The 23,158-nt window shown below is 35.7% G+C and overlaps 2 protein-coding genes across 3 annotated transcripts in view; one reads left to right on the forward strand and one right to left on the reverse strand.

Annotated features, from left to right (window-relative positions):
- thumpd3 (THUMP domain containing 3) overlaps positions 1–23,158 on the reverse strand; it is a 200,770-nt gene that overhangs the window by 10,855 nt on the left and 166,757 nt on the right. The gene's annotated exons all lie outside the window — the stretch shown is intronic.
- Positions 4,518–23,158, forward strand: part of plxnb1b (plexin b1b) — an 83,336-nt gene continuing 64,695 nt past the window's right edge. Inside the window, exon 1 of one of the 2 annotated variants that reach the window (XM_079883277.1) lies at positions 4,518–4,815. The gene's annotated coding sequence lies outside the window, so the exon portion shown is untranslated. The remainder of the gene's footprint in view (positions 4,816–23,158) is intronic. The other variant, XM_079883278.1, reaches the window with a different exon arrangement.

Here is a 23,158-nt window from a genome sequence, read left to right on the forward strand (position 1 = left end):
TTGGAGCTAAACTGTGCAGGACAGCGGCCCTCCAGGACCGAGTTTGAGAAACCCTGCTTTAAGGAAAGATATAACCGCCCTAACTGTAGACTGTGTGCTGGTTATACTCAATACATTTTCCATTGTTAAATCTTTCTTTACCGCTCTCTTCATATTTTCCCTTTCTCTGGTGTATTGTATACAATCTTTAAGTATATGTTTTACATTTTCTATTACTCCACAATTTGTGCATACTCCAGTCGGATGTTTCCCTATAATATATAATCCACTATTTAAACTTGTATGTCCCATCCTCAATCTGGTAAACCATGTTTCCTCCTGCCTTTCCAATCCACTGATTTTACTAGCTGTAACCTCTTTGTGTAAATTATACAAATGTCTGCCTTTTCCCTCATTATCCCATCTCTCCTGCCACATTCTGTTAATTTTGTCCTTAATAATACTTTTAATTTCTGACCTGCTTAATTTTATATCCAGTTCAACCAGTTCTGATGTAACAGCTTCATTCGCCAGCATGTCTGCCTTCTCGTTCCCCTCCACTCCCCTGTGTGCAGGAACCCATATAAATCCTACGCTTATGCACTGTTGGTTTATTATAAAAATGAGTTGATTAATTTCATCTAGTAGATCCTGTCTACATGTAGACTTTCCACTCTGAATGCATGCTATTGAGGACATTGAGTCTGAACAGATGATCACCTTTTTGGGTTTTACTTCTTCCACCCATTGTAAAGCCAGAATTATTGCTACCATTTCTGCTGTAAAAATGGCCAGATGATCTGTTGTCCTTTTTTTAATATTAACATTATACTTTAAAATGTGAACTGCAACCCCTGTTTTCCCAGTCTGATCTTTTGATGCGTCTGTGAAAATCTGAACTGTATCATCATAATTTATGTTAATATATTGCTGAACTTTTTGATATATCCCTGATTTAATTATGTTCTTAGCTTCCAAATCTACCCTGGGAGAACAAAACATCCATGGTGGGATTGTTGGTGTGCTAACAGTTTTGCAACACGCTATGCTGTCGATTTCCATATCCTTTGCCAGCCTATTCCCCTGCCACCCAAAACTGCATGATGGGCGCCCATACTCCCAGCATTCTAATAACACCTGCTTTGTGGGGTGTGTTTCTTCATGACCTTGCAGATTTGTCCAGTAAGACATGGATAGTTGTAATCGCCTTAGGTCTAAAGGCATTTCTCCTACTTCTATTTGTAATGATGGAATAGGTGTTGTCCTAAACGCACCACAACATATTCGAAGTGCCTTGGCCTGTACTCTGTCTAGTTCTTGCATTAATGTTTTAGTTGTTGAACTATAAACTATGCTTCCATAATCAAAAACAGAACGAATCAGTGCAGTATAAATCCTTTTCAGGGACATGCCTGATGCTCCCCAGCTAAACCCTGCTAAACACTTCAGTATATTTATACCTTTTTTGCATTTCTCTATCATTTTCTGAATGTGCGTTTTAAAATTGAGCTTAATGTCAAACCATACCCCCAAATATCTTATACTATCAACTTGCTTAAGATGCTGCCCATACAGTTTAAGATCTATAGTAGGGTTTGTTCTTTTTTTGGAAAAACATATAAATTGTGTCTTTTCAATAGATAGGTGAAAGCCCCACTCATATGACCACTTTTCAACCTTACCTATTGCTGATTGCATTTTAACCTTCAGGTTGTCAATATTCCTTCCTCTCACCCATAATGCCCCATCATCAGCATATAATGCTGTAGTTATCTCTTCTTTCTTCCTGTTTGGCTAAATAGCGGATCGCAAACTGAAATAGCGCATTACCGCCACCTAGTGCTAACATCGACCTTCTTCTCCAGGCGTTTAAAAAATCTTAATCTAATTATAAATCACATTTACTTATAACTGGGTTGCATAAACTGAAGGATTGGGTTACATTTCACTTTCATAATCAATCCAGTAGGCAGCCTACAATATTACATGATCAAATACAAATGACTTGCTACATCAGGAGTGTAAATCAATATGGAGTGGTGGATGTAGCCTATGGCATTTCATTAAACATTTTCCAAGCTTTTCCCTCAAGCTAAGCAATCCATGATGGAAATGTGTTCAACTTCATTTAGTGGGTAAGATAACTTATGCTGATTGACCTATAACCCCACTGATGTACGCTTTTCACATGTCTGGGGTTCTCAGAAGCAGAAAGTCATCATAATGGTCCACCTCAATAGTGGTGAATGGAAACTACTAGCCTTCTACTAATATATGATTTAGGCAGAAACACAATTGTGTCAACTCGATTGTGCTTAACCTCAACTCTATATGATAGAAGAGATATATTGAGATGTTACTAATTGTTTAGTACACAATCATAATTTATTGTATTATAATCATTTTTGTTTGTTTTCCTCAACAGCCCAAGTACGGCTCTATTCTCAAGCACTATCCTATAGGCCTATTGGCTTATAGAATAGTGCAAATCCAAAAATCCTGAATGTTTTATTAGATTAGGAGCTAAATTTACAGAAAGGTAGAGCTCCACGAACAGGAGTGAATACTCTTGGCTTGGTAGTGCATTCTTTTCAAAGTCACTGCACGGGTTCCACCAGTAGTGGGCACTAGTGCAACATGAGCGATGATGACCAGTGGTCGGGACAGTGTTCGGGTCGGGACAGTTCCTGCAGGACCATCAACAGTGCGCATTTTGGATGTCTGTATGTTTCATGTCATCAGTTAGTTAATAGAGACTCCAAGACCTAAAATCGATTACAACATTACAAACATCCTAATAAGGCTGCATCCTGAATATAACAGTCCTTCCTCAGCATTGAACATTTGTCACCAGTGATCTGTGTTCTTTGTCGTTTTGGATGGGTTGGGTTTTGCATTTGTTTTAGTTCAGTTTTCTGTCTTTGAGTTATTTCCTTGGTTTTTCAGTTGTTGATTATGATTAGCACCTGTTCTTTATTTCGTTGATTAGTTTGAGTTATGTTATTTAAACCCTGAGTTTGTTTAGTGCATTGTCCGTTCTCATCTCTATTAAGTTGGTTGTTCTGTTCCCGCATTTACCTGAGTGTCTGGTTTGTTTCGTTTAAAAATAAATACTGCTGCGCTTAAATTCAGCTCTTTATTTAATAGTGTTTTCAACCAAAGAATGAGGTTTAGTAAGTCTGCATGGCTATGTCACAGTTATGGGGATATTCGAGTGTATTGTTTAAACTTGTCACGGTGCAGGCAACAAAAAGGAAAGGTGCATGGATCTTGATGCAGCAGATATAAGCAAACCAAAACAAAGAATATCATAAAACTCAGAACGTGGGAGTATAGGAGAAAAATTAATGTAACAGTTTTGCATGCAAATCAAAGACTCGACTATGAATATTAAAGGGAACAGAGGGCATTCAATACAATGGTAAATGAGGAACTAAACAAGATAGGTGAACGTAAACACTGAATCTAAACTAAGAGCAACAGGAACAAAAAAACAAGAACATGACAATAATGTTCTTTGTTTTTCTATTGCCATTACAATTTTTTAAAGGTAATAATATTTTATTTTTAAATGTAGGCCTATACTAACACAGTGCACAAGAATCATAAATGACTTACTGTCTAAGGTCTCCAAGTGTCCTACATCATAAGCAGCTTAGTGTTAATTGATTCATTTAAAGTAAATTAAAAGGAAAGAAATGAATGCCTTCATCCCTAAAAACACTAATTCCTAATTGTGTCCCATCATTCATAATGCTCAGGAACTCACATTCCCCGAAATTGCTACATTAAAGGAAAACTTTCCATTAATAATTAGACAATACATATAATTTGGTAGCAAAACATGGTGTTGTAAATTGTATTGGTGCCAAGATGAGTGTGTATTTTGTAAATCATTTGCAACTGATTTTTAGAAGTAGGCTACTATTACAAAATGTTGTCATCTGTGAGGCTAGTCTACATAAGGACTGATTTGGAAGTTTAAATAGCAACGTATTGAAAATCAAAATGTGTAAATAAAGCTCTGTAAAAAAAAAAAAAAAAAAAAAATACAACACTTAATCAAAAGTTTTATCTAGAGGGTTACATACATAAAATTCTGAAATGAACTAGCAAAAAAATAGGCCTATCATAAGTATTACGCCATAGAACAGTTTTACAAGCAACTGAATTATAAGCGTTCTTTAAAGAATTAATATAGCCTATATCAACATCTTAAAAAAAAAAAAAAAAAAAGTTTTTACTTTTCTTTTGGAAAAGTTAATCCAAAACACTGCGCAACAAACACAATTCAAAAGTTGGTAAAAGAGCAATTTTGTGAAAAAGTTGTCAACTTTTAAAGTTAAAGTCAAATTTGGGAGACCATAACCACCGGGGCCAGACTTGATTAATAATTTACAATCCAAAATAATAACTACTAATAAATACTCTCATCGTATCTGACCAATTAGAAACCACTTCCGGGTCGCCTTTTCTGGAACCGATGCCTATCGCTAGTTTCCCTTCTAGTGATTCATTTCTATAAACGAAACCTTTTCACTTTGAAAAGCGATATGCCGACTGTGAAAAGGGCCAGTAAATTGCAAAGCACTAATTTTTAAATGGATAATTTTAACTACAAAGCAAGCGACTGACCCGTGCAGAAAAAAGAATCGGGATGTAATAATCATTATTATTGTTGTTTTATTTTTATTTTTTGCATTTTTTTTTTTACCGTAAACCGAGTAAATCACACATTGGACATTGTGGTCAGCGTGTGAATTTGCTCTCTTTAAAAGTCGTCCAAGTTGGATAAACTTTTTTTCAAACTCAAGAGTTGAGTAACGTGGATAGAAGGTAAGTTACACATGTTTGCGCTGTAAATGGTTTTAAATGTTTTACTTAAACAGACTTGTTCATATTGTAAATGTGTTTTACACTGTAGAGTAACGTTAGTGTAGAAATGTGTTCATCGTGTCTTTATTCATGTTGAAGTGAAGGTGATTTGTTTTAGAGTTACTCGTTCCGATTATGAACTTGCTTTAAACAAAGTAACTATGGTCTTTGGGACACTAAACCCATGAGACTCTTCAAGGACTTTAAATCGTTGATGATTTAACTTCTGATTACACAAATCGTGGATGAAAAGTATTGTATGTTGTCCTCTTCCCTAAATAGATTTAAGGGAGTTTATGAATTTAACATATTAGCACAGATATAGCCTACCATGTTCTAAACTGCAGAGTAGAAACAGGTGAATTTTAAGTTGGGAGACATCCTTGAAGATGCAATTTTGATGAGAGTTGTTCTGATAGATAGGCTAATATGCTATGTAAATGAAGAAGTGAAATGAGATCATAAAAGTATGTATAACATGAAATAAATGTAATTTACTATGTCATTCAAATTTTGTTATTTATGAGCACTTGAGTTTAATATGAGGCATACCAATATTTGTTTTTTATCAAACAATGCATTCCTTTGCATCTTATTCACACTAATGGCAAATTATGGAGTTATTTTCGTGTCCAGTGTCTGGAACTATTTACTATTGGTAGATTATTTGGTGGTAGACTATGTACTCTTTTGTACTCTTTACACTTGACATTAACATTAATCTCAGCTGGTCTAAAGATGTAGATAGTGCTACACACAGGTGTAAACAGACTCCAATGTTTCTTTTAGTTTTGTTTATTGCTTATTGGGATGGGCAATTATGTGAAAATTCTGTGAATAGTTAATAATGGTAATAAGGAATAATGACAGAATTTCCGGTGTTGCGTGAGTTAAAGGATAGGCTAATTCACCCAAAAATGAAAATTCTTTGAATTAGCCTACTCATTTTCAATTTCAGTTACTCATAATTATTCACCCTTAAGTCAAGTCACCTTTATTTATATAGTGCTTTTTACAATACAGATTGTTTCAAAGCAGCTTAACAGAGATAACAGGAAAATAATGCAACAAAGTTTGTTTCCAGAAGAAAATAGCACCACAGTCCAACTTAAGTAAGTTCAGTGATGTTTCATTTTTGTTGTAAAAAAAAAAGTTATTAATGTAGTTCATTTATTTATACAGTATATATATATATATAATATATAAAAACTTCTGGGTTGTGTTAACCCAATTTTGGGTCAAATATGGTCTCACCCAACGTTGGGTTAAAAAATGCAATTTAAAAATGGACAAATTGCATTTTGGACAAAATCAAAAATGGACAAAAATGCAATTTAAAAATGGACAAATTGCATTGGTTACATTAAAAATGTAAACCAACGGCTGGGTTTGTCCATTTTTAAATTGAATTTTTAACCCAACGTTGGGTGAGACCATATTTGACCCAAAATTGGGTTAACACAACCCAGCAGTTTTTAGAGTATATATATATATATATATATATATATATATATATATATATATATATATATATATATATAGCCGCTCTGGAGAAAATCGTGATGTCATCATCCAGCTCAGTTCAGTTCTCATATAATGGTGTCAATGCAGGCATTTTAAATGAAATTTCCCCAACTAAGCAAGCCAAAAGCTAATGGTGACAAAGGCGAAAAAAGGTGAAAAAGGTGACAGTGGCAAGGAACCAAAACTCAATCAGGTGACAGAATGGAGAAAAAAACATTCTCCTCTGGCCAACGAATGAACAGTGTATGATTATGATTCAGGCAGCATTATAGGTCAGAAGTCAGATTGGATTGGAACATTCAGAATATGCCTGGAGTATTTTGCTATTTTTGTTGCCAGGGTGTTCTAAATAGTTACTATGCATTTATCAGGGTGTTCTGGCTTCTAGGTATTTATCAGGGTGTTATAAATCTTAATCAGGGTAGCGCCATATTTATGTTTAGAAAGGAATACAAAACGAGGCTGTGAGGATATAAGTGCGTTCAGTGGATTGCACTGTTGTTTAACAACATGCATTGTTCAGCTGATGAATACATTGTTCAGCTTTCAGTATACAAAAACTCCATATAAACATTTTTGTGAGTTGTGAAAATAGCATGATTTAGGACCTTTTATACAGTACTTGCCATTGTAAAGACGTTGCCTTGTTTTCATCCACGTTAAATTCAATATGGTGTCTAACCTGACTAAGGTCTATAGCTGGTTACTAGGCTGTTCTGGCCAAATGTTAATTATTGTTTGGGTTCCCAAGTCTTTGTAGAATTTCATTTATCCTACTAAGATATCACTGAAGAGATATAGCCTAACGGCGATCTCTGTTGCAGCTCAAGGCTTTGTAAACAGTAAAATAAAAAGAGGCCACAGTCAGATTCTTTGTTTAGCCAATCAAACAGCTTTTGATACACCTTCTACCTGACAATCATTTTGTGGGAGCCAGCCCATTTATTTAGCCATCTGTCCATGTATGCCCTAGTAAAAAAAAAAAGTATACTTAATCACAATTTTTTTTGTACAGTATGTAGCCTACTTTAGTATAACTAAAAGTGTTTGTGGCCCAATATAAATTGGTATAGGCCTACTTAAAGTCTGTTAAATTGGAACAACTAATTTTGTAATAAATGCATTTTAGTTGTCCAAAAGGAGTGCTGAAGTTATATGAAGTATTTAATATACTTGTTTGTACTAAAGTAGAATTATTCCAAGTATACTTAAGTACACTTTAAATATATACTCTTAGAGTAAATAAAACTTATTACTCAAGAGTATTACTCTTGTATTTAAGTTTTGACATGCAGAATTCACTCAGCGTAAACTTCAAAAGTATTTTGGTGACATTACAATTGCAATTCTACACTGTAAGAGTGTTGAACATACATTTATCTTATACTGTTAACACACTTTTAACTTTAACGCATTGCAATGGCATTTCAAGTAAACTTGAAGTGTGCTAATGGATACAATAAAGTAATATTTATAAATAATAACACAGCTTAAATGCCCCCTGAAATCAATTTTAGTTTTTTATCTTTTAGTATGAATATGTTAGGCTTAAGGTTATGAATAAGTTTATGAGTTCCAAACCATTGACAAAATTCGCATTTAGGAGATCTAAGCATTCAAAACTTACAGTCCCTCTTTTCCGCTAAAATGGATCATGGATTTTAATGACATCACCGTGTACTTCAGCTTCTCATCATATCTTCCATCCAATCAAATGCTCTCTAGAATGTAACACGTCCTGCGCCCTATTCTATAAATACCACCTGTCCAAAGCAGCCATCGTTGACACGTCGTGGAGCAATATGGGTTTTCACCAGGGTCGATATTGTCCCCATCACTTTTTAAAACAACTCGTGGCACGGATGTACCTAATACAAATAAATAAAACATCTCCAGTTAACTAGCAGGGTATTAATTTCATTCGTTTGTCAAATAAAATAATGCACACAAACGTGTCCCTGCTTGATATACAACCACTGATAAACATATTCGGTTTTGATGAGAAAAAAAAAAAAACTATACGAGTGTGGATTAGAACCCAGAACCCCTGACACGCTTGGCAAAAGTTCTACCACTATACTATGAAGGTACACAAGCTATATTTGTTGATCTAGCCTATGGGTTTATTCACGTGAAAATTCTCAGCACTGACAAAATATATTCGTAGATCTCATTAAATGGCCAATTGAACCCAATGTACTACTGAAATTGATTTCTGGACATCGTAATGTTATTTTTTCCGAATTTTTTTATTGTACACATATATTGTACATCTTAGCATTGTATAGCAAGGGTATAGCACTGCCACACAAGTTCACTCGTTTTACCAGTTGCGCCACAAGCCCACAACACAGATAATCATCACCATGCAAAACTGGGGTTACTTTGTGTTCTTCCTTTACTGTTACAAGTACTATAAGAAAGGAGATTTTTCCATCAATGACAACACAAATTATATGTATTTAAAGACTGTGAATCTGTGACTGTGACTGTGAATCAGAGAAAAGTCTCAATATAGGTGTAGGAAGCGGTGCGTGAAAATAAACATGAAAATGTATAGAACATTTTCATGCGTTAAACTTGAAGCTGTTGAGAAAATAAAGCCAGCAGACACAACATTAATTAGCCTATAATCTGCAGTATGATTTGCTTCCCTTTTACCTGACATGATCAGTCATTAACGCGGCAGGCAGCAGTTTTATTCTTGTGCATGCACTAAACATAGACAGTTCTGTTCGTTGGTGGAATAATGTGAACGTGCAGAACTGCTTGTTTCAGTGTGTGAGGATGGAATAAAACCATCCGTAACATTTTTCTGCCAATCGTCTCTGCACTTCAACTCTCAGTGTACTGCACAACTGCTCCTGATGTAAAATGCAATGATTTGCATTTGATGAATTGAAATTATTAAAGGGGTGGTTGATTATGATTTCACTTTTCTAACTTTAGTTAGTGTGTAATGTTGCTGTTTGAGCATAAACAACGTCTGCAAAGTTACAACGCTCAAAGTTCAAAGCAAAGGGAGATATTTTCTTTTAAAGAAATTGCTTTTTTAATTGGACTACAACAAACGGCTGGTAGGGACTACACAACATTCCTCCCGGGTAAGTGACATCACTAACCCTAAAGTTTACATAAACCCCGCCCCCAGAACACGATTTATAGATTATCAATACAGAATATGCTAATCAATGACTAGAAGATAACTACACATAAGCTACATAAATTCACTAATTACCCATTCAGAAATGTTGTCTACATGTTGTCACTTCTTCTTGAGTCGCTCCATCTTTCTGACTTCGGTTTGAACATAAAAGGCTAAACGTTTTTGAATTTTTTTAGTGCATGTCTGTGTGAGGTAAAAGGACACTTGCTGTTGAAGCTCCACCCTCTGTGCCGGGAGCAGCAGCTCATTTGCATTTAAAAGGACAGGCACAAAAACAGTGCGTTTTTGCTCACCCTCAAAAAGTGACACCTTTAACATGCTATATAAAAATATCTGTGGGGTATTTTGAGCTACAACTTAACATACACAATCTAGGGACATAAGAGATTTATTTTACATCTTGTGAAAAGGGCATTATACCACCCCTTTAATACATTTTATGTCACTTTTCATGCAGTTAACGTTACTGAATTTATTTGACATTTTGACAATTTTTGAGGACTGGTCAGGATAATTTTTGACAGCCCAAAGAGCTGCAGTCCACATTTCAAAGTGCAACGGGCCATTAAACTATCATGGGAAAAGTGTATTACAGTAGGTGCATTGGAGTGTATTAGGAATACAATAAAAATAATAAATTCTGATCAGAATTTCTTGAATTTCTTTCACCAATTCAAACTATATGTTGTTCTCTTTATTTGTCATAATTTCATACATTTACTTTTGTAACTACTTTGTGTATGTAAAGCTGCTTTGCAACCATGCAAAATTGTGAAAAGTTTTATAGAAATAAATTTGAATTGAATTAAGAAATAGCCTACTGAAATTCAAAGTGTGGTTAAATAATTGAAAAGATAAAGGTCATAATTCTAAAATTACTTTATGATTGTTTTTTTTGTTTTTTTTTTAACTCAAAACACATTTCCTGTAAACTTTTATCTAGGCCAGGGTTCACCAATCTCGGTCCTGGAGGGCCGCTGTCCTGCAGAGTTTAGCTCCAACCAGCTCCAACACACCTGTTTGAAAGTTTCTAGTATGCCTAGTGAGACTTTGATTAGCTGGTTCAGGTGTGTTTAATTGGGGTTGGAGCTAAACTCTGCAGGACAGCGGCCCTCCAGGACCGAGATTGGTGAACCCTGATCTACCAGACAGCAACATATAGTGTCGGCCCATATCCGGGCCGCATCTACTACATGTGGAATTAACGCGTACCAGATGTGGGCTGACACTGTTGCTATGTGGGTATTTTTAACAAGTAGAACTCAAATATAGTTCATAATCATAACAGGTAAACAGAGGATTCAATACAAATAAATTACTGAAGTAGTTCTTAAAAATTTAACAAATTAAACAATTTTATTTGCAAATTGTTACATTTCCGATGTAGGCAAAATTTATGTTTGGAAATTAGCAGAAACAACATAGATGTTTCAGTTCATACCTCACATTTTCTTTGGTTTGCACAAAAAGAAAGTCTCATCTAAAAAAATTACATAGCATCATCTAAAAATAACTTAATCATTCTCAGATTTGAAATGCATGGATGAGATTTGTGTCTTTAGCTACAATGAGTTTCTAGACTCTAAAGGTTTCCTTCTGACAAATGTGCCAAATCTGCAACACAGAATCCCAATAGTGTGAACTCTAGCTAGTTTGGCTGTTAGGAAAAGTACAGCAAAACCGATTGTTGGTGAGTGTGATGGCATTGGCTTTATAGTGTATTCAAAACATAGATCAAGCATAGTGGCCTGACGTGTCAACTTCTGGTTCAACCAATGATAGGACATTGGGGCAGGCCAATGGGGGTCAAGGTTTAGCTTCGGAAGTTACAGTGTTTTCAAGTCATGTCAGAAAGAATGTATTTATTAGATAAAATGCACATGAACATCAGCACAACTCATAATTATGAGTTTTGGTAACTTTTGATTTTCTTAAGAGTTTTTGAGTTAGGTGAGTGACGGTGAGAAACAGGCAATGGATGCAGAGTCTGCCCTGGTGAAATTTTTTATTTAAAATATGCCTACATTTATTTCATGCTAACTAAACTACAAACCCATTAATATATTTACTGACATATTGCTTGAGACTTACTGATATAAATATTATAATTAAACTTTATTGGAGTTCTTCTTCAGTATTTAGTTGGACCTCAGCACTATTTCCAGATAAGTAAAGTGCATTAACCACAAAATTACAGTATTAGTTCCAATTTAGCAGACTTTAGGTATACCAATTTAGTAGGCCTATAAGTACAATTGCAGGGTATTTATATTAAGTACAGTTGTGGTCAGAATTATTGGCACCCCTGATCAAAAATGGCTGTAAAAAATAAATCTGCATTCTTTATCCTTTTGATCTTTCATTCAAAAAATGTGCAAAAATCTAACCTTTCATTGAAGTAAAAGTATTGAAAGTGGGGGGGAAATCACATTATGAAATAAATGTTTTTCTCCAAAACACGTTAGCCACAATTATTGGCACCCCTAGAATTTTTTACGAGTAAAATATCTCTGAAGTATATTCCCATTAATATGTAAGGTTTTTTTTTTTGTTTGTTTTGTTTTTTTAGCACACCAGGGTGACTAGAAACATGAAATTGTCTAGCTATGACTTCTTGTTTCACAGGAGTTTATATATGAGGAAACACAAAGGCCAAATTCCCTTAATCATCCATCACAATGAGTAAAATCAAAGAATATAGTTATATGTGCATCAAAAGATTGTTGAGCATGAGCATCACAAAATAGAAAGTGGCTGTAAAAAAAAAATAGCTAAAGAATTGAAAATCCCCATTTTGACCATCAGGGCAAATATTAAGAAGTTCCAATCAACTAAAGATGTTACGAAGAATTGCAAAGAATTGCAAGAGATTATTTGAGTCTTGGGGTCAGAAAGCCTTAAAAAATATATATCAAACAACCACTACATCACCACATGTTGTTTGGGAGGGTTTCAAGAAAAATCCTCCTTGCTCCTCCAAAAACACACTCCAGCAAATTCAGTTGTCAGACACGGCTGGAACTTCAAACGGCACAGGGTTCTGTGGTCAGATGAAACTAAATAAAGAGCTTTGGGTTTGGTGCACACAAGGATTAAAAAGTACCCCATGTGTACAATTTAATATAGCGTTGGATCTTTAATGTTGTGGGCATATTTTTCTGCTGGAAGTCCTGTACATCTTGTTCAGATACATAGCATTGTGGATTCTATCAAATATCAACAGATAAAAAATCAAAACCTGACGGCCTCTGCTTGAAATCTTATAATGGGCCGTGGTTGGATCTTCCTTCAGGACAACGATCCAAAACAAACATCAAAATCAACACAAAAATGTGTTACTGAGCACAAAATGAAGCTTCTGCCATGACCGTCCCAGTTCCCTGACCTGATGAGTGGAGTGAACTGAAGAGAAGCAGCACCAACATGGATCTGGGAATCTGAAGGATCTGGAGAGATTCTGCATGGAGGAATGGTCTCTGATCTCTTTGTCAGGTGTTCTCCAAACTCATCAGGCATTATAGGAGAAATTCAGAGCTGTTATCTTGGCTAAAGGAGATTGCAAAAAGTATTTAATAAAATGGTGCCAATAATTGTGGCCAACGTGTTTTGGAGAAAAACATTTATTTCATAATGTGATTTCCCCCCACACACACACTCTTTCAATCTTACTTCAATGAAAGGTTAGATTTTTGCAAACATTTTTAATGAAAGATCAAAAGGATAAACAATGCAGATTTATTTTTTACAGCCTTTTTTGATCATATTTACCAGGGGTGCCATTATTTCTTACCACGGCTGTACATAAATATGTAAATGTATTTGTAGTTAGCATAAAATAAATGTATTTCAAACACATTTTTGGGTTAACTAACAGTTTAAAATAGACTTGGATTTGGACTAAGTGTTTTAAAAAAGCATGGTGACGTTTTCTGTTGTATAACTTCTTATTTTAGAATTGTGTATTTATTTTTTTGTTTAATTTATCTTATGCCAATAATAGGGATCTTTCCTAAGGAGCCAAAACAGTCAGAAGCAGCCCTGGTTGGACTCCTAATAATAACTGAGATAATAATAGAGATGATGAAGAAAACAAGAGATATAGTACGTCTGCATTAGGCCTGTGCCCCTGTGGAATAACGGGCTGTAGTCTTGTGTATGTGTGTGTTTGTTCCCCCTCAGCTGGGGGGAAAGAGAGAAAGCTGTCCAGCTCCCTTTGTCTCTTTTGTTGGAGTGGAGATTTAAAAGGTCAGTGAATAAGAGAGGAACTGGAGAAAGAGGGAGAGTTGCAGATGGAGGGGAGGGGTGAGTGAGTAACTGTTGAATATGTGAATGAGTGCATGGACATGCTGAAGACTGTAAGGTGTGCATGAATAACCTATTTAAATAAAAACCTGAATAGAGTGTATGTAGATATTAATCTGCATATATACCGGCATTTCTACTTGACAGTTAGCAGATTAATTTAGAATAATTATATATTCAAGTTAGACTAATCACAATTAATCGTTAAAAGATTGCGATCTTTATTCAAACACCCAGCGATCTTATTCCTAAGTGACAACAATCCAACTACGTTTATTAAACCTTTATCTGGTGCGATCACAGTGAACATTCAGATCTGCGTTGGCGCTGCCGCTGACCCTGACCCGAGAGAGCAGTCATGTATAAGTATGTATTAGCTTCACAAACATTATTTTCAACCACACAGTAGGCCTATCATTATTTCTGTCTTACAATTATTCTAATTATCACAGAAGTACTGGGATAAAAGTTTATAGTTCGGACTTCGGAGTAGGCTATAAATCATGATGTCTATGGTAGCGATCAAAAGAGTAAATTACCCTTTGAAAGTAACATGACGCTTCAAATAAAGATTGTATCAATTACATTGTTACACAAGTAGGTGGCGAAAAAAGACTGTTAAAGAAATGTATTTGATTCAAGAGATTCGTTCAAAAACGCTGATTCATCCAGTTTTGAAAGAAGTCAAGGCTGCATCTGAAATCGCATACTCTTGAGCAGGTACTTATTTTGTTATTTTGTAATTACTTCACGACCGTTAAAAAGGTACGTTCTATATAGTATGAGTGTGTGTGTGTGTGTGAATGTTATATGGACGTACTACATTCGCCATGTTGTCATTATCAAGCAACCTACCAGCGTCAGATACAGTGCTATGTATAAGTTTAGACACCCATGCTAAAGTTGACTAAAAAGAGGAATAAAAAATCATCTTTTGGAAATTGAACTTAATGCCTTAATTAAAAAAATGAGGAAAAATCCAACCGTTAAGGACACCAATTTTCTTTGTGAATGAATAATGTATCGTATAAATAAACGTTCTTCCTTAAAATACAGGGTGCATAAGTTTGGACACCCCTATGTTAAATTCCCATAGAGCCAGGCAGATTTTTATTTTTAAAGGCCAGTTACTTCATGGATCCAGGATACTATGCATCCTGATAAAGTTCCCTTGGCCTTTGGAATTAAAATAGCCCCACATCATCACATAGCCTTCACCATACTTAGAGATTGGCATGGAGTACTTTCCATAAGATCATCTCTCAATGCAAATCAAACTAGCTATTAGGCTAACTGAAATAAAACCATGCCAATCTCTAGGTATGGTGAAGGCTATGTGATGATGTGGGGCTATTTTAATTCCAAAGGCCAAGGGAACTTTATCAGGATGCATAGTATCCTGGATCCATGAAGTAACTGGCCTTTAAAAATAAAAATCTGCCTGCCTCTATGGGAATTTAACATAGGGGTGTCCAAACTTATGCACCCTGTATTTTAAGGAAGAACATTTATTTATTTACGATACATTATTCATTCACAAAGAAAATTGGTGTCCTTAAAGGTTGGATTTTTCCTATTTTTTTTAATTAAGGCATTAAGTTCAATTTCCAAAAGATGATTTTTTATTCCTCTTTTTAGTCAACTTTAGCATGGGTGTCTAAACTTATGCATAGCACTGTACGTCGCTTTACTTCCATTAATAAATCCTCTCCCGTGGCCTCATGGGATAGTAAAGTGTCCATCGTATGCACATTGTATTCAGAATCTTGCCGGAAGAAGTAGGTCATCCAGCTAATTTTGCCTACTCTTTAAAAATAAAAAATAAAAATCTAATTAATTAAATATTTTTTAAATAGACTGCAGCAATTAACTTTTTGTCAGAATCTCCAGTAAATTATGTTGTTTTGTTTAGTTGTCTATTCAGAATTGTGGGAGAATCATGATATCTATTTTAAACAAGAAAATCGTGATTCTCAATTTATCCAGAATCGTTTATATGGAGAAACTCTTATTGAAGGGAGACGATGGTAAACAAACTTAAACCGTTATTATTTTATCAGTATTTTTCTTTTACATGATTGTACCCTTTTTCTCAGTACTGTACACACAATTCAGATACGCCACTTGTAATAGCAGCAATTAAAAAAAATGAACATAACTCTAAACCAATAGTTAATTGTTAGTTAAAAAAGCATATATCTTTTATACAGTATGTTCTGTTTCTTTCCTGTTCTTTTGTCCCAATGATGCTGTCACACATAACTCCTTAAAACTCTTCCTGGGACACTCATAAACATTCCTACCCTTGAGATTGTCTCTATCCTGGGAAAAGGAGTTGCCATGGTGAAGAGAACATGAATGTTGGACCAGACCTTCTTGCCTTTTTTAAGTCTTTAATAAAGATCTCTCTCCTTTTTACTCCCTATTGCAGCTCTTCTATAGCAAGACATTTCTCGATCTTTTTTGAAAGTGCAAGAATTCTCTTGGGTATTTATTATAACAGATATGAAATGTGTTTTTGTTTGTGTGGGTATGAAGTTCCATACTACAATAGTCTCTTTTTGATGCTGTGGAAGCAAAAGCTGTAAAAGATGCATTCTTTAATAAACGTGTATCTAAAGTAGAATAGAGTTAACACACACTGATTGTGTAAGCAAGCATACATTTAGGGATACGTGTGAAGAACTCCCTACAGTTAGTTGAGTCCCTTGGCAACCCCTTTGCCTCTTTTTTTGAAAGCTCTGGTGGGTCTGTGGTTGTCCTGGTAACTACCCCTCTGCCCCCCCCCCCCACCCCCACTGAATTAGTGGGAACTAACCACCCCCTTCCCACACACACACACACACATGCGCACTTTTTGCTAGGGACATAGCTGTTAGATAAGGATAGTACATTTGTTGCATCTAACACAAACCTGCAGACTGTGTAGGCCGAAATGTACAGAATTTCTATAGATATTTCAGAAGTGGGCTTTGCCTCTGCCATTTCATAACACTCCATTTCATGTTTCTTTAGACATTCTTTTGTGGACTTGTTTGAGTGTTTATACAAGATCCTCTTAGATGGCCTTAGATTCTCAAGTACTTTGGTACATTGTGGAATTCTTGGTTGAGTCTATAATTTCCTCAGGGCCTGTCTGGCCTCAAACCATAATGCTTCCTTCATGCTGCACAGTTTGGATCTCTTTTTAGTCAAAGGCTGTTTTTAGTTTTATAAATAAACAGTTTTTGTCTCATTTGTCCACTGCACATTATCCATAGTATTCGATTATGTCATCAAACATGCCATTGTGCCATAGTGACTGGCATAAACAAGGAAAATGCTTCTCTGCTGTTGCTGAGCTGCATGGAGAAAAACCATACTTACCTACTATGAAGATAGAGTTAGAGACACCAGTTGGAGTGCTTTGTAATAATTTGTCATTGATAACCAGTTGAATCATATTTTTTAAAAAGCAGCACTGTCATCACACATTACATTGTTGATTTTTAGTAATGGAAGAATATGCACAATCATAAAAGATTAAGCTTTACCAGTTGTCCCACTTTACCTATATTTGCCATTTACTTTGGATTATGATCCCATTAAATTCTTATGAAGAGATTAGGGAAGATAAGCTTAAAGGAATAGTTCACTCAATGTGAATTCTTTCATAATTTCCTCACCCTTTTTTCACCCTGATACAGTGACTGGGGATTGTCAAGCTACACAAAAACATCATAAAAGCTGGCGCATAGCCAGGAACAAGGCTTTGGGTGTGCCACGGGTAAATAGAGTGCGCAACAATCAAGCACAATAATCAGAGTCCAAGCATGTCTGGACAACATGACCAACACAAACAAAGTTTAAAGAATCTTCTGGATGTTGTTCCTTTTTGGTAGCAAATTCTGACTTTATTCATTGCAATTGCAAAACCTTGAAGTATTAAGCAATTTGTTAGCAATAAAGGCCTACAGGTAAATTAGTCACTTCAGATAAGAAATCGGTATGGACTGTAAAATGTATTAAAGGGATAGTTCACCCAAAAATGAAAATTCTGTCTGTAATTACTCACCCTCATGTTGTTCCAACCCCGTAAGACCTTCGTTCATCTTCGGAACACAAATTAAGATATTTTTGATTAAATCTGAGAGTTGTCTCACTCCTCCATAGGCTTCTAAGGGACTGAAACTTGCTGGCCCAGAAAATGTATTAAAGACAAAGACATTATAGTCCAAGTGACTCCAGTTGCTCGATCTTAAGTTTATAAAGCGACGAGAATACTTTTTGTGTGCAAAAACAAACAAAAATAACGACTTTATTCCACTTTTCATTTCCTTCTCTCTGGGCCTCGGGTCTTTTCACATAGTGTTTAAGCGTAGCGCGTCTGTGTTGCACGTCACCACGTAGGCTCACTATTGGCCGACGTTGGTCATGTGTGATACGTGGTGACGTACAACGCAGACGCGCTACGCTTAAACACTATGTGAAAAGACCCGAGGCCCAGAGAGAAGGAAATGAAAAGTGGAATAAAGTCGTTATTTTTGTTTGTTTTTGCACACAAAAAGTATTCTCGTCGCTTTATAAACTTAAGATCGAGCCACTGGAGTCACTTGGACTATATTAACGATGTCTTTAATACATTTTCTGGGCCAGCAAGTTTCAGTCCCTTAGAAGCCTATGGAGGAGTTAGACAACTCTCAGATTTAATCAAAAATATCTTAATTTGTGTTCCAAAGATGAACGAAGGTCTTACGGGGTTGGAACAACATGAGGGTGAGTAATTACTGACAGAATTTTCATTTTTGGGTGAACTATCCCTTTAATACAAAAATTCAGGTAAAGCATTCCTAACAATGTTTAAGATTTTTCTGGATATAGTTTGTCTAGTACAGGGGTCGGGATTTTTTAAAAAAAATGAAATGTTAGAGGACCTTGAGTTTGTTGCCTAGCCCTATTTGTTTGAAGAACAAGAGGGATCTACTCTCACCTAGATCACGCTACGCCTACATCCTACGTCATACTTAGAGGTCACTCTTCAGCAGTGGCGGCTGCTGGTCTTTCAAAGAGGGGAAGCTCATTTTCGGCCTACATCATAAAGATTGTCCATTTATTTATACGTAAATTCTGCCCTACGTTCCTTTTCAAGAAATTGGCTAGCAATTTCGCCAAGCAAATACCAAGAAATGGGTTGCAGCAGTTTGTCTTTCAACTACACTTGTAAAATCAGCGATGGGACTGAGCTCGAATAGCTTCAGCGTCAGCGACTTTTTGTAGTACAAAGTCGCTGTCAATCAAAAGGAGATGCAGTCTTTTGACAGACCCTCCAATCATCACACAGAAACCCGGAGTCCAGGCCAGCCCACTCCTCATTCACTCCCAGAGACGCTGAGCGTCCGTGGGTGGGATATAATCGCAGCATTTATCCAATGACCGTCTAGTTTCGAAGTACTGAAAACTGTTCAGAGCAGCCCCATAGAAGTCAATGGACGCTAGGCTTCAACAGGGAAATGCACTGTGACGCTGCAGGAATGTATGAGAAGGAAATCGAGTCAGCCGACCTGCTATATGTAACTGATTCTGAATGAACTCGTCTTCGAAATGAACGTGTTCTGACGCATTTTTAGTCAATAAAATGTTAACACAATAGTATATTTGACCATACATTTTTTGACATTATAGGGGAAGCCGAGCTTCCCTTGCAGTCTTAAAGAAATCCCCACTGCTCTTCAGCCAGAACTCGACTTGTGTACGGCCATTACCGGAAGCCAGTGATTATAGTTTATAAAGTTATAAATGTATATATTTATAACTAATTATAATATATATTTATTTAGAGCCGTGTGGATTGTTTTTTTGGGCTTCAAAATCTAGGGTACTATTCGCTCCCATTATAAAGCTTGGAAGATAACTATAACTGATTGTGTTTGGATGAAATAAGAAAGTCATATACACCTAGGTGTATATGACTTTCTAATTTCATCCAAACACAATCAGTTATAGGCTTGAGGGTGAGTAAATTATGGGATAATTTTCATTTTTGGGTGAACTAACCCTTTAAATGCCTTTTAGTTGTTTTTCCTATTTATATATCAATATCACTGAAATTTTAAAATGCCTATTTGTTGGTATTTGTGAATATATTTTATCAATAGCTGAGTGTGTTCATAATAGTTGTTTGGTATATTTATCTTATGATAAGGAGATATGGGAGTTAATCTTTAAAGATTAGACAGTGATGAGCTATTTTGGCACCAAAGACATTTATTCGTAAATCTCTCTGAATATGTGATATGTGTAGAGTAGGGTACCGTTCACATTTTAACCGGTACCAGTAATGTAATATTAAAACAGTAATGTATACTATAATATTTACCTGTAAATAGTAGGCTACTACTAGCTACTTATTTAATTAAATAAATAAAAAACATTTTAATTTATATATTTTTTTTATTCATTTTTATGATTTTTTTTGTTTTCCACAAATTCTGTGTTGTGTATTTTCTGGCAATCAAATTAAGACATAAAACATTAATTTAATTGATATTTTAATCATATGAAATTAAACAACTTTTTGTCAAACAACATGCTGCCCAACTGAAGAATTTTTTTGATTATTTAAAAAAAAATTAAGTTTTGACATTAATATTAGTGTTAGTATTATTATTAGAGGCTGAAAACAGAGCATGTGTGTGTGTTAAATGAAACTGTGCGTCTGCGCCATTAAAGGGATAGTTCACCCAAAAATGAAAATTCTGTCAGTAATTACTCACCCTCATGTTGTTCCAACCCCGTAAGACCTTCGTTCATCTTCGGAACACAAATTAAGATATTTTTGATTAAATCTGAGAGTTGTCTAACTCCTCCATAGGCTTCTAAGGGACTGAAACTTGCTGGCCCAGAAAATGTATTAAAGACATCGTTAATATAGTCCAAGTGACTCCAGTGGCTCGATCTTAAGTTTATAAAGCGACGAGAATACTTTTTGTGCGCAAAAACAAACAAAAATAACGACTTTATTCCACTTTTCATTTCCTTCTCTCTGGGCCTCGGGTCTTTTCACATAGTGTTTAAGCGTAGCGCGTCTGCGTTGTACGTCACCACGTATCACACATGACCAGTGTCGGCCAATAGTGAGCCTACGTGGTGACGTGCAACACAGACGCGCTACGCTTAAACACTATGTGAAAAGACCCGAGGCCCAGAGAGAAGGAAATGAAAAGTGGAATAAAGTCGTTATTTTTGTTTGTTTTTGCGCACAAAAAGTATTCTCGTCGCTTTATAAACTTAAGATCGAGCAACTGGAGTCACTTGGACTATATTAACGATGTCTTTAATACATTTTCTGGGCCAGCAAGTTTCAGTCCCTTAGAAGCCTATGGAGGAGTTAGACAACTCTCAGATTTAATCAAAAATATCTTAATTTGTGTTCCGAAGATGAACGAATGTCTTACGGGGTTGGAACAACATGAGGGTGAGTAATTACTGACAGAATTTTCATTTTTGGGTGAACTATCCCTTTAATTCTGAGACACGCAGAACATGCAGAATTTCTATTTAAATAGTATTACTCTCATGCCAGATGCGTTCTCAGGTACTGAAATTTGGCACTGATTGATTTAATGTGCTTATTGATTTAATGTACTGATTGATTTAACTTTTAATCCCTTAAAAGTACAGAGTTCGGTACCCAACCCTAGATATGTGCAAAACCAATCCATTTTTTAGTGGCTGTTTTGAGTGTTGTTCTCACTTCATTCTCAAATCTGACCCAATTATTCAATATGATAAACGGTTTATTGTCTTGTCACGTTGAACCATTTGTCCTATGAGGGATGCCCCAACTCTTTTGTCCTTGTCCCCACATTTTAATGTTCATTCATCTCTATAATGAGTGTGCTTTTTGTCTATTGTGTTGTGGGTTGTTGTTGTGCTTTATCCTCTTCCTCTTCTCATGATCTCCCCTCTTCTGAACCTCTCCAAATCTGAGGTGTGTACAACTGTTGTAAATTCTTGACCCATTTGATAAAAGTTTAGTTTCTATCTCAGACCACATAATTCCCCTTTCTGCCATTTATGACCGCTGGATATCCTAAAATGTAGTGAAACAATATAGTCTTTTACATAGTTGTGCACAACAACATGACAAAAAAATCTGTCCAGTGCGATTCTGTTCACTGGTTCACCAAATATGCAGTTGTTAGAAGATTTAAAAGGTTAGTTCACCCAAAAAAAAAAAAAAAAAAATAGTCACGTTTAAAATAGCTACGTAAATGTCCTAATTCAACGAAGGCCTAATCCTGGCTTAATCTAAGCCTTGTCTGTGAAACCAGGCCCCAATCTTGTAAAAGGAGACTATCAGTTTGAATAAATAATTTGCAGGATTTAAGTTAGCAAAGCTTGTGGATAGAGGTCAACATAATCAAAGGTTCCCCAAAACTGGAGTTAAGTCTCTGTGGAGAGACTTGAATCATTTTGATTTAATCCTATATGATCTGTGAAATGCAAAAGAGGAGTCTTGAACAATATTTATGCTCTCTTTTCTGTACACACACATAGTGACCATGTCTGTAAAGCTCCAAAATGCTTCATAAAACTAGTCAATAAAACCTGTGCACTACAAGTTTCACTTCCAAGTCTTCTAAAGCCTTACAATAGTTTTGTTTATAGTTTTGACATAGACATGTTTATTTCTTCATATAACAACATCATTAGGCAGAGATTGGGTGTTTCAGGTTCAAAGGTGCACGTATGGTCTGGCTTTTGTTAATATTTAGCTAGTCAAGGTGTGTGTGTGTGTGTGTGTGTGTGTGTGTGTGTGTGTGTGTGTGTGTGTGTGTGTGTGTGTGTGTGTGTGTGTGTGTGTGTGTGTGTGTGTGTGTGTGTGTGTGTGTGTGTGTGTGTGTGTGTGTGTGTGTGTGTGTGTGTGTGTGTGTGTGTGTGTGTGTGTAATTTGTACTCAGAAGTGAGCTAAACTAGCTAGAAAAAGTGAGATAGAAAATAAGTATTTGTAATGTAGCATTTCTGCTTAGGATGTGGACTAGGGTTCGATTAGTATTTATAAGCTGTAAATAAAAACACCCCATCTGTGAGATGTAAGTAAAGCGTATATACATACACTTCTGTTAATGTAATGCCGATAGGGACAATAGTTCAGGATTTTTATAGCCAATATTATTACCAATTTCTTGATCGGCCTGCTTCAGATGACATTATATTATTTAAGCTTATAAAGTTTTTGAGCTTTTATTTAAGCTTCAGGAACCCTGTCATAACAGGTTATAGGCAAAATCTCTACTTACTGCCTCAGTTAACTGAATAACATAGCTAGTT

This window comes from Squalius cephalus (genome assembly GCF_949319135.1).
Source record: "Squalius cephalus genome assembly, chromosome: 10".
In the NCBI taxonomy this organism is placed as follows: Eukaryota; Metazoa; Chordata; class Actinopteri; order Cypriniformes; family Leuciscidae; genus Squalius; species Squalius cephalus.